The sequence below is a fragment of the Pelophylax lessonae genome, assembly GCF_965119305.1.
Source record: "Pelophylax lessonae genome assembly, chromosome: 9".
Taxonomy (NCBI): domain Eukaryota; kingdom Metazoa; phylum Chordata; class Amphibia; order Anura; family Ranidae; genus Pelophylax; species Pelophylax lessonae.
In genome coordinates, this window is record NC_138776.1 from 75,978,898 (window position 1) to 75,992,068 (window position 13,171).

At 42.1% G+C, this 13,171-nt stretch overlaps 1 pseudogene across 1 annotated transcript; it reads left to right on the forward strand.

The window, feature by feature from the left end:
• The first annotated feature begins 1,976 nt into the window (after positions 1-1,976).
• Positions 1,977-11,134, forward strand: LOC309563299 (annotated as a pseudogene). The gene is made up of 2 exons: positions 1,977-2,671; positions 11,067-11,134. The product of its transcript is annotated as an uncharacterized misc_RNA (transcript).
• The last annotated feature ends 2,037 nt before the right edge of the window (positions 11,135-13,171 follow it).

Below are 13,171 nucleotides of genomic sequence, written 5' to 3' on the forward strand. Positions count from 1 at the left end.
TTTTACACCTACTGTGCAGCAGGGCTCAGAATGGGAGAGAGAGGGGCAGAACTATGAGCCCATCACAGTGCAGTGCATAGTAGAAGAGCACACAAGAGTGTATGTCAAGTGCCTCGCAAGTATGGACATTCCCACGCTGCGCAGCCACAGTATAGCCTGGAAGAGGCAGAGCTACCGTCTGGAGTTGTGAGGCCGCTAGTGAAGAGGCCAGGTTCCTGTCCGGAATAGCCGGTACGGAGTTGTCGACTGCCCACTGTCCATCCACCCAAAAACCTGCCTACATAATTGTAAGTGGAGTACTGTAGCATACTGTACCGTAGAAGTGACTGGGAATAAACAGAGCAAATGTACCTGTACAGTATTTTCCACTACAGCACATAGGCCCCTACTATAGGCCCTGACCCCCCCCCCACACTATAGCCAATAGGCCCCTACTATAGGCCCTGCCCCCCCCACACTACAGCCCATAGGCCCCTACTATAGGCCCTGACCCCCCCCACACTATAGCCCATGGGCCCCTACTATAGGCCCTGACCCCCCCCCCCCGCCACTACAGCCCATGGCTCCCTCACTATAGGCCCTTACCCCCCATTACAGCCCCTGACACCCCCCACTACAATCCCTGACCCCCCTCACTACAGCCCCTGACCCTCTAAAATAGTAAATAATGTACAGGTCTGTTAATTTAAGCCCAATTATTTAGGGATAATTTTGAAATACAGTTAAAGTGTACATATTATAGGAACTTCTATTTGTTCTTTTGATTGTTACAGGTACCTATCGTGTACTGTACATTAATAATGACAGATACAAAAAACATGTAAATCTATTACCTTTGAAATGAAGGCTAAAATTATTACATTGTATGATAAAGTTGTAACTTAAGTTGAAATCGGCTGAAGGCTAGGCTTCACTCGGACTATAGTTAACACCACCATGAAAAACAGAGAAAAGATTCTTGCAGAAATAAACAGTGCTACACCCATTAACACAACAACAATTCGAAAAAGGGAAAGCATTGTTGCAGACATGGAGAGACTCTTAACACTTTGGATAGAAAATCAGACTACACACCATGTTCCTGTCAACCAGGCAATTATACAAAGTAAAGCCGTAAGCCTATTTAATGACCTGAAGTCTAAGGAAGGTTAGGCAGCAAAGGATGCAGAATTTTTTGCAAGCCGTGGATGGTTTGATAGGTTCAAGAAGAGGTCTAACCTACATAACATTAAAATACAACGAGAGGCAGCTGCTGCAGATACTGAGGCTGCAAAAAGCTATCCAAGCGATTTTGCCAAAATCCTTCAAGATTGAGGTTACTCCATGGATCAAATTGTAAATGTGGATGAGACTGGGCTATTTTGGAAGAAGATGCCTGCAAGAATCTTCATCGCAAGACAGGAAAAATCAATGCCAGGCTACAAGCCAGCTAAAGATAGAATAACCCTTCTGTTAGGTGGCAATGCTTCTGGTCCCTTAAAACTAAAGCCTTTGCTAATTTACTGATGGCAAAATCCGAGAGCTTTGAAGAACTACGTTAAAACTAGACTTTCAGTGCATTGGAGAGCTAACAAAAAAAAGCATGGGTAACTGCAACCCTTTTTGAAGAATGATTCAACACCTGCTTTGTACCAGAGGTGAAAGCCTATTGCAAAGACAACCGTGTCCCTTTCCACATTTTGCTGCTTGTAAATAATGCCCCTGGACACCCTCAAACACTAGATGAACTGAACCCTAACGTTTGAGTGCAATTCCTACCACCAAATACGACCTCACTACTGCAGACAATAGGTCAATGTGCCATAGCCACCTTCAATTTGAACTACTTGAAAAGAACATTCAGTAAGTGTGTTGCAGCAATAGACAAAGAAGAAGGAGATGGTAAAGAAGTCCTATCAAACTTCTGGGAAAGCTACAACATCTTGGATTGCAGTAAAACTGTAAGAGATGCTTGGAATGACATAAAGGAAACCACAATGAAAAGGGCCTGGAAAAAATTATACCCACAGTTAGTTGATGATTCTGAAGGCTTTGAAGAACATGTATCTAATGTTACTGAAAATATTGTAGAGATGGCAAGGCAGTTAGAGCTGGAAGTGAAGCCAGAAGATGTTGCTGGAATGCTTGTATCCCACACTGAGCCCCTCAGTAATGAAAATCTTCTAGAACTTGAGGAGGAGAGAGAAGATGATGTGCAGGATGAGGTTGAGATCATTAAACAGCCTGAAGGCTTAACTACAACTACTCTTTGAAGCTTTCTGCCATCTTGATAGCGCCATGTTTAAAAAGCAGTATAGGGATTTTGAAAGAAGTTCCAAAGTCAATGCTAACATTTTAGGGGCTTATGCCTGTTACAAAGAAAAATATACAGGAGAAAAGAGAGCTACACTTCAAACCTCCATAGACCCACTTCTAAAAGTCCATCAGCACGCAGATCATCAACATTGACTGACAGTCATTTTAATCCCAAATCATCAACTGCCATTTCCAGCTCTGACATCACCATTAAGTCCTGCTCCTACTCTGATTGCTATTTGTAGTACACCCAATTCGCCAGCAAGAAAGCGTCTCCATTTTGAAGTCTTGACTTGTGAAACAGAAGATACCTGTATCCTTCCTACCACAATAAATTCCTTCAGATTCTCTGGCCTTGTGACAACAATCAGATCGGGTAAGCTTACAATTTTTCTTTTAATATTGTGTTTATTTTAGTTATCTATGCATTATTTGTATCAGTTATGCCTGCAAATGACTATTGGAATGCAGTACATGCATTGAGAAGTGAAAAAAGATATTGCTTCACATTAAGTACATTTTTGTTTTACATACATGCTCTGGTCCCATTGTGTACTTAAAAGTGGGGTATGCATGTATTTCATTGTCCTATAAGGTGACTGGAGATGTGTTTTATGGCCGTAGTGGAGGCTAAAGATTTAGTTAAGTTGTCTGGCAGAGGTTCAGCTTTAATGAAAACAGCGTATATAAAATCCATGCTGCTCTAAGGTTATTTTAACTCTGTAATAATACATAATTGTGCAGTGCTACTTCACACCTGTATTAGAAATGTTGGTGATTCTTTAGAGCATAACACAGGCTGTTTATTTCTTGACATTGACACAGCAGTCCACCTTAATTTTCTGCAGTGTTTGTATTGTGTCATTATACATTTTATATGCTGAGCATTTAGGAACATGTTAAAAAAAAATTGGGGGTTCAAGTCAAAATGTGAAAAGTTAAATGTTCATATATGACAGCCATTGGTGCACAGTTTGCCCAGACAAAGAATTAGCACAGATTGTACACCTCAAAGTTTTAAATTAAAGCATATCTAAACCCAAAAACGAAAATGTAATATATTGCAGCATACAGCTGTAAATTTTCTGTGAATCCTCATGTTATAAAGCTCCCCATTCAGTTTAAAATCGAAATTAAAGGCAAAATGTTTGTGTGTGTGTATATACACTCATTTGCCATTTTATTAGGTACACCTTGTTGGTACCAGATTGGACCCCTTTTTCCTTTAGAACTGCCTTAATTCCTCATTACATAGATCAGAGATTTTGATCCATATTGACATGATAGCATCACACAGCTGCTGCAGATTTGTTGGCTGCACATCCATTATGTGAATCTCCCATTCCACCACATCCCAAAGGTGCTCTATTGGATTGAGATCTGGGGACTGTGGAGGCCATTGGAGTACAGTGACCTCACTGGTCCTGTTCAAGAAACCAGTTGGTGATGATTTGAGCTTTGTGACACAATGCATTATCCTGCTGGAAGGAGCCATCAGAAAATGGGTACACTGTAATTATAAAGAGATGGACAATGGTCAGCAACAATACTCAGGTAGGCTGTGGTGCTTAAACTATTCTCAATTGGTACTAAGGGGCCCAAGAAAATATCCCACACACCAATACACCACCAGCCTGAACCATTGATACAAGGCAGGATGGATCCATGCTTTCGTGTTGTTTATGCCAAATTCTGACCCTACCATCTAAATGTCACAGCTGAAATCGAGACTCCTCAGACCAGGCAACGTTTTTCCAATTTTCTATTGTCCAATTTTGGTGAGCCTATGTTAATTGTAGACTGTTTCCTGTTCTTAGCTGACAGGAGTGACACCCAGGTATGGTCTTCTGCTGCTGTAGCCCATCTGCTTCAAGGTTCGAAGTGTTGTGTGTTCAGAGAAGTTATTTTGCATACCTTGGTTGTAATGAGTGGTTATTTGAGTTATTGTTGCCTTTCTATCATCTCAAACCAGTCTACCCATTCTCTGACATCAAATAGGCATTTTCGTCCACACAAATTCCTGCTCACTGGATATTTTCTTTTTTTCTCTGTAAACCTTTGATATGGTTGTGGGTGAAAATCCCAGTAGCTCAGCAGTTTTTTGAAAACTCAGAACAGGCCGTCTGACACCAACAACCATGCCATGTTCAAAGTCACTTAAATCCCCTTTCTTCCCCATTCTAAAGCTAGGTTTGAACTTCAGCAAGTTATCTTCACCACATCTAGATGACTAAATGCATTCAATTGCTCCCATGTGATTGGCTGATTAGCAATTTGTGTCACCAAGCAATTGAACAGGTCTACCTAATAAAGTGGCCGGGGAGTTGGTGTGTGTATGTGTGTAAGAAATATATATATATATATATATATATATATATATATATATATATATAGTGCCTTGCAAAAGTATTTGGCCCCCTTGAACTTTGCGACCTTTTGCCACATTTCAGGCTTCAAACATAAAGATATAAAACTGTAATTTTTTGTGAAGAATCAACAACAAGTGGGACACCATCATGAAGTGGAACAAAATTTATTGTATATTTCAAACTTTGTTAACAAATAAAAAATTGGGCATGCAAAATTATTCAGCCCCTTTACTTTCAGTGCAGCAAACTCTCTCCAGAAGTTCAGTGAGGATCTCTGAATGATCCAATGTTGACCTAAATGACTAATGATGATAAATAGAATCCACCTGTGTGTAATCAAGTCTCTGTATAAATGCACCTGCACTGTGATAGTCTCAGAGGTCCGTTTAAAGCGCAGAGAGCATCATGAAGAACAATGAACACACCAGGCAGGTCCGAGATACTGTTTTGGAGAAGTTTAAAGCCTGATTTGGATACAAAAAGATTTCCCAAGCTTTAAACATCCCAAGGAGCACTGTGCAAGCGATGATAATTGTAATGTTCCGGTACCTTTAGTACCCTAAATTACACTTTCCACAAGTGTATGCGCCCCACCATTTACTTTTGGAAAGGTGCGCATACACCTTTAAGACTGGAGCTGTCATCACCCAGCGCCGGACTAGATGGCTATTTAAAGCGCCGGTTCTCACTCACATGTGTTCGTTCAAACACCCTTACCTGGATGCTAACCTTGCTTGAAGCTTCCATGCTTGCAAGCTTACTTCGCTGACGGAACCTCGCTGCGCTGATCCCTGTATCCCGCTACTGGATCATCCGCCTCTCCTGAACCACCCTTCGGCTGTATCGCTAATAGTGCTAAGTACCCCGCAGGGGAATTCTCTATAAACTTATACTAAACTTACACTATCTAGCTCTGCATAGTAAAGACTGTTTATCACATCTGCATAACTAGATTGCTAGCTCTTGAGACTACTGCTACTTTTCTGCACTGGGTTGATCTCTTTTGTATGTCCACCTGCTATTCTATCATCTGCTATCATACAACATTGCTAAACCTTCCTGCATCCATCTGCTACTGTCTCACCTTCAAGTGTCTATCACCTACCACCTCCACTCAACCTATCCCTCAACCTTCATCATTGTGTTACCACATACATAAAGTCACTCTAGGAACCAGCTTGCTAATTGTGTGTATTTACTGGCTGAAATAAGACCTTCCACACATGATGAGTCATTGAGGTTGGGAATGGTATCTCAGCATATCTCTTACATGACTACTGACGTGGAACTATTTCTGCAGCTGAAAATCCACACCATATAAACGCAGAAGGAGTATCAGACCACTGCAAATCTACGAAGACCTGGCCATCCCTCTAAACTTTCAGCTCATACAAGGAGAAGACTGATCAGAGATGCAGCCAAGAGACCCATGATCACTCTGGATGAACTGCAGAGATCTACAGCTGAGGTGGGATACTCTGTCCATAGGACAACAATCAGTCTGGCCTTTATGGAAGAGTGGCAAGAAGAAAGCCATTTCTTAAATGTATCCATAAAAAGTGTCGTTTAAAGTTTGCCATAAGCCACCTGGGAGACACACCAAACATGTGGAAGAAGGTGCTCTGGTCCGATGAAACCAAAATCAAACTTTTTGGCAACAATGCAAAACGTTATAATTGGCGTAAAAGCAACACAGCTCATCACCCTGAACACACTAATCCCACTGTCAAACATGGTGGTGGCAGCATCATGGTTTGGGCCTGCTTTTCTTCAGCAGGGACAGGGAAGATGGTTAAAATTGATGGGAAGATGGATGGAGCCAAATACAGGACCATTCTGGAAGAAAACCTGATGGAGTCTGCAAAAGACCTGAGACTGGGACGGAGATTTGTCTTCCAACAAGACAATGATCCAAAACATAAAGCAAAATCTACAATGGAATGGTTCCCAAATAAACATATACAGGTGTTAAAATGGCCAAGTCAAAGTCCAGACCTGAATCCAATCGAGAATCTGTGGAAAGAACTGAAAACTGCTGTTCACAAACGCTTTCCATCCAATCTCACTAAGCTCGAGCTGTTTTGCAAAGAGGAATGGGCAAAAATTTAAGTCTCTCGATGTGCAAAACTGATAGAGGCATACCCCAAGCGATTTACAGCTGTAATCGCAGCAAAAGGTGGCGCTACAAAGTATTTTAAGGGGGCTGAATAATTTTGCACGCCCAATGTTTGTTTTTTATTTGTTAAAGTTTGAAATATCCAATAAATTTCGTTCCACTTCATGATTGTGTCCCACTTGTTGATACTTCACAAAAAATTACAGTTTTATATCTTTATGTTTGAAGCCTGAAATGTGGCAAAAGGTCGCAAAGTTCAAGGGGGCCAAATACTTTCGCAAGGCACTATATATATATATATGTGTGTGTATGTACTTGAAGTCTCTTAGAAATAGTCCAGGAAAGGTAAGTGAGGGAGAGGGGAATAGTGACCTGGGGTGTGCCTTTGTCACATGGACAGTATGCCTGAAAGGTGGCATGCTCGAGAAGTAATTCATAATCAGAAAAAAAAAAAGAGTTAAAGGGATGGGTGGGTGGGGTAACGTCAACTAGATGAGAGGGTTGAGTGCAGGTATTTATAAAGCGAGACTCCTACAAATTCAGGCTAGCCTGTGATCAGTCTTCCTATTTTTACATGGAGTCTCTTAGAAATAGTCCAGGAAAGGTAAAGGAGGGAGGCAGGAATAGTGACCTGGGGTGTGCCTTGGTCACGTGGACAGTTTGTCTAAAAGGGGGTAAAAATAAAGACCGTAGGATGAAAGAGGAAAGGGGTTTATTGAACAATTTGCATAACAGACTAGTCAGCCAAGTGTGAAAATACATGAGACATCTCAACATGAGGATCCAGGAGCAGGATATACTTGGAGTAGCAGGATGAATTGCACCTACCTAACTTCTTAATGATGTGATTGGGAACCCCTTGGCGAGTGGCTGCCAAAGTAGCTCCTATTCTGAAGGAAAGGCCAGAGTGTAACTTGTAGTCTAAGCCTAGGTTCACTAGGAGGATGCAGCAATGTTTAATGAATTGTGTTGTAGTAGGCTGTGTACTTGGGAATGGTAGGAGAGGGCTACCCTATCTAGGACTGCTACCGGGCACCAAGCGGTATGGGTCTCAAAATACGTAATATCGGTGCCGGCTTCAGTCTGCTGAGTCTTGCAGACGTCTAGATGCAACCGGAAATGGTCTGGTATCTGATTAACTGTTTAATCAGGAGAATACTGGACTTAGTACCAGTACAAGTAAATTCACCCGGTCTTAAGAACCCATAGAATGCCAGATATATGGCTGCCTTGAGCACCAGGCTAGGTAGTAGCCTGAAGGGGGACCTGGTAAGCATATCAGACATATTGCGTAATCTATACCCAGTAATAGGGGGCCTGCTGGCTGAGGCAGGGGGGCTATTCTTTTCAATCTCGACTATTCTTTTCGATCAATGCAACTGCAGAGACCCACTGAGTAATCCATTAACAGTGAGTAGTGTGGGGCCAGAGTGGCGATTGGGTCTAGAACCTGCTGGAAAAACAGTGGATAATTAAATCGTGATAAAGAATCCGTGGCTGTATTATCTACACCGTTGATGAATTTGCAGTGAAAATGGTATTTGTATTGGAGGGACAGCTAAATGAACCTGCATATGAAGGACATAAGTAATGAACTGGACCTACCTTTGATAATGATTTCAGAGGTGGCCTGATTGTGGAGAAAACTACCGTGTTACCTGTCCATTGGTGATCCCACACCTGTGCTGTGGAAACTATAGGGTAAATTTCAAAAAGTGATGAAGTTTGTACAAACCTGGGAATTATCAGACTTTCATCTGGCAACAGTCCTGCTAACCAGTGAGTGCCAAAAATTGCTGCATAGCCTTTGGTGGCTGCAGCATTGGTAATAACTCGGGGAGATGACCCTGACACTGCAGGAATGAACATTGCAATGCCGTTCGAACTGTGAAGGAATTCGTCCCACGTGTAACACTGATAAGGCCACGGGATCTAGTTTGATCCAGGAGCTGTGGTTAATGTCAGCAAGGACCTACCTTGGGGAATAATTCTCAACAGCAAAGTTTAGCATTCCCAGCAGTGATTGCAGTTCCTTCCTGGTGCAGGCTTAGAAAATCATAAATGCCCTGGATATGGTCTCTAATTCTGGCTAATTTGTCCACAGGCAGACTATCCTGCATGCAGTGGATGTCTAACGCAATCCCCAGAAAGGTGAGTGCAGTAGCCGGGCTCTCAACTTTCTTAGCTGCCACTGTGAAGTGCAGAAAAAAAGGGACATGAGCTTCTGTAGATCAGTAGGATCTTTTCGAGGACTTTCAATAAGAAGGTAATCTTCTAGATCGTGAATAACCCTCTGACAGTGTGCTTCATGCTCGATAATCTAACTTAGTGCCTGCGCAAAGGTATCAAACAGCCAAGGGCTACCTTTGGACCTGAAATAAAGTTTGGTAGCAAAATAAACACAGACCTCTCCACTTGATACCATGCCACTGCCAGAGGGAAGGCAATATGGGGAGAAGCTTGAAGGCATCAGAAATGTCAGGTTTAGACAGCCATGCGTACTTACCCATACTGATAATGTACTGGATAGCCTGATCAACTGATGTATTTTTGAGTGAAAATTTCTCAGATGGGATCAAGTAATTAAGACTAGGTACGTGAGAAGAATGAGGTGCTGACAAATCCTAAATAAAACATAATTTATTGGAGAATTATTGGAGAAATTACCTCTAACTAGACCAACCAGGTTAACCCTCCAGTTGTGGAATGGTGGTGTCATGAAAGGCCCTATGATAAAACCCTTCTCTAGTTCGGCTTGGAGTAAAAAAATCCACTGCCTCCATATCCGTGGCGGTCGACAGTAGATTTTTACACTCAATTGTGGATTGTGGTAATTAAATGAACCCAGTGTGGAATCACTGTGTAAAGTGAGGAAAGGGTGAGTAGCTAAACAGGCCTGCAAGAATAGAATGTTGATGTGGCTTAGTCATGTGGTCTTGGCTTGTCTCAGCGGGCAGGCATACTTGGGGTAAGAATCATTAAACACTACTCTCTGTCCAAGATTTTACTTACCTTCTCATAAAAAGAAATCAGGTTTGTTTGACAACTTCTGTTTTTCATGAATCCATGCTGTCTGTTGCTTAAAATATTTTGTTCCAGCAAGAAACTCATCTATGTGGTCTTTTATTAAACTCTCCAGTATCTTTCCGATTATAGAAGTTAAACTAATAGGTCTATAGATGCTTGGTAAAGGCTTTGATCCCTTTTTAAATATAGGTACTACATTGGCCCTGTGCCAATCCAGTGGTACTGTTGCAGTCCTTAACAAGTCCCTAAAAATTAGAAACAATGCCTTTGAAACGACAGAACTCAATTCTTTTAGGATCCATGGGTGGATGCCATCTGGTCCTGGGGCTTTATCCACCTTTGTGAAAAAGGGGGGTAAAATTACCAAAACTGCGCAAATGGTGTATATAAGTAAATAAATATATAGTGATAAAGTGGGATTTCTCCCACACTGTCAGCTGCTACACAAACGTGAAAACGGGATAAATAATGAACAAAAAAGGAAATAGTAGCGCTCGACAGAAATAAATCAATAACCATAATGGGGATGGTATTGACACAGCCCCAAATGATCCACAATGGCTTAAAAGTGATATGGCGCAGAAATATTTAGACAGAATAAAGGTGGATAAAGGAAATAGTAGCGCTCGACAGAAATAAATCAATAACATATAAATCATATAAATAAATCGTGCATTTAAACAGGGGCGTAACTACAGGGGTTGCAGGGGTTGCAATCGCTACCGGGCCCCATGCTCCAGGGGGCCCGGTAGCAAACCAGTGGGTGAACTTCTAGGATCTCAAAGGTCACACTTGCGACCGGGCCCTGGCATTTCACCACTGTGGGGAGGCCCCAAGATTGCAGGAAGGGGGCCCACTGCAGAACTTGTGAAAGGATCCTGATGCGGGACCATAATAAAAGGCCATGCAATGAGATTAAAGAGCCCCAGGATTAGTGGGAAGAGCCCCGGGCTTGAAGGGAAGGGCCCCGGCCAGGGGTCTGGGGGGCCCTTCATGGTTTCTTGCATCGGGGCCCTGAAGGTTCTAGTTACGCCTCTGCATTTAAAGTCTCTGGTGTCCAAAGCAATTGGATAATGGTTGGCCAATATAGAAGACACAGACTTGATAGGGTGGTTTCTTAGCAAAGCCTTCACCTCCACATGATCACCCAGTGAAATAAATGTATGTGCCGCTTACCAGATTCACTGGACCCCTTAGTTACAGGGGGTCAAACACGCTGTGTGTTTCAAATGGAAATGTAATACATCTCGTTCTTATAGGTGTACATCATCACAGCCAAAAACGATGCCATATACAGGGATCCCCTGATGACGTCAGCTGTGACTGACAAAACGTCGGGAACGTGAGACCATACACATCCGGGTCTGAGGAGCGCAGCGTGGAGCGCAGCGTGGAGCGGCGTCTCCCATCCTCAGCAAATGATTTTAAACTGAAGGCTTTTATCTACTAATGTCTAGTAAGTGAAATTCATCTTAATAAATGCTTGATTGTTAAGAGATACTGCACCATGAGAGTATTCTTTTGTCCCCGTTTATGGGTTGGCATCCTGTATATGGCATCGTTTTTGGCTGTGATGATGTACACCTATGGGAACGAGATGTATTAGATTTCCATTTGAAACACACAGCGTGTTTGACCCCCTGTAACTAAGGGGTCCAGTGAATCTGGTAAGCGGCACATACATTTATTTCACTGGGTGATCGTGTGGAGGTGAAGGCTTTGCTAAGAAACCACCCTATCAAGTCTGTGTCTTCTATATTGGCCAACCATTATCCAATTGCTTTGGACACCAGAGACTTTAAATGCACGATTTATTTATATGATTTATATGTTATTGATTTATTTCTGTCGAGCGCTACTATTTCCTTTATCCACCTTTATTCTGTCTAAATATTTCTGCGCCATATCACTTTTAAGCCATTGTGGATCATTTGGGGCTGTGTCAATACCATCCCCATTATGGTCATGAGCTCCCCTATGCTCCTTTGTATACACAGAGCTGAAGTATGTACAGTGCCTTGCGAAAGTATTCGGCCCCCTTGAACTTTGCGACCTTTTGCCACATTTCTGGCTTCAAGCATAAAGATATAAAACTATTTTTTTGTGAAGAATCAACAACAAGTGGGACACAATTATGAAGTGGAACGAAATTTATTGGATATTTCAAACTTAGTTAACAAATAAAAAACTGAAAAATTGGGCGTGCAAAATTATAAAGCCCCTTTACTTTCAGTGCAGCAAACTCTCTCCAAAAGTTCAGTGAGGATCTCTGAATGATCCAATGTTGACCTAAATCACTAATGATGATAAATAGAATCCACCTGTGTGTAATCAAGTCTCCGTATAAATGCACCTGCACTGTGAGTGTGTGTGTGTGTTGTCTACAGGTAAGAAAAGGCGTCTAAGATTTTGTGCAGTGGAACGTGACGGGATAAATCCCGACTGATCTCTGTGACTAATTTTATGTATAACCATTGCTAATCTGGTCACCAGTATCTAAGCCAATAATTTGACATCTGTTGTGAGTAGGGAGATGGGCCTATATGGGTCGGCTAGTAAAGAATCCTTCCCAGGTTTTAATAATAAGATAATTGCGTCATTCATTGATTGTGGTATAGTCTCTGACTGAAGCGCAGCATTATATACTTTCAACAGTAAAGGTACCAATTGTTCTGCAGATTATCCATAGACCTCAGTTGGGAGGCCTTCTGCCTCAGGGGATTTCCCATTGGCAGCTAATTTTAATGCTGCAAGAAGTTCCGCTTCTGTTATTGGAGCATTAGGAGCATCTGAGGCCAAAAGGCAAAGCAGAGAACAGCCATCTAGAAAAGTAGTAATTTCTGTCTTAGTAGGATGAACCTTAGTCGAATAGAGATTAATTTAGAAGGTGCGAAAACCATGAAGGATATCCTGAGAGTAGAGCTCCTAAGTGTACCCTGGGAGTCTTGTATAGTGGAAATATAGGATGGGGCCTGCTGCTACCAACATCGCTAACGTTTGACCTGTATTTTCTCCTTCCTCAAAATGTTTCTGTGAAAGAAAAAAGCGTTTGTTGAGTCTGGGTTGGGGAATATGGACATCCAGAATGGGTTCAAACTCCAACTAAATTGCCATATGGGTGGAGGGGAAGGTAAGTTCCACCCAAAAAGGGGAATGATCAAAAATATGTCTGGGTTCGCAATAAGAGCAAACTATTACCCAAACCTAAATCTATCCTACACAGAACCTCATAAGTAGCGGAAAAACAAGAAAACTTTTTAGTAGTTGTTTGGCGCAACCTCCACACATCAGTCAGTCCAAGTTCCTTTACTAGGCGAGAGAAAGGAGTGGGTCCTCCATCTATGGAGGTGATTTGGGTGGGAGA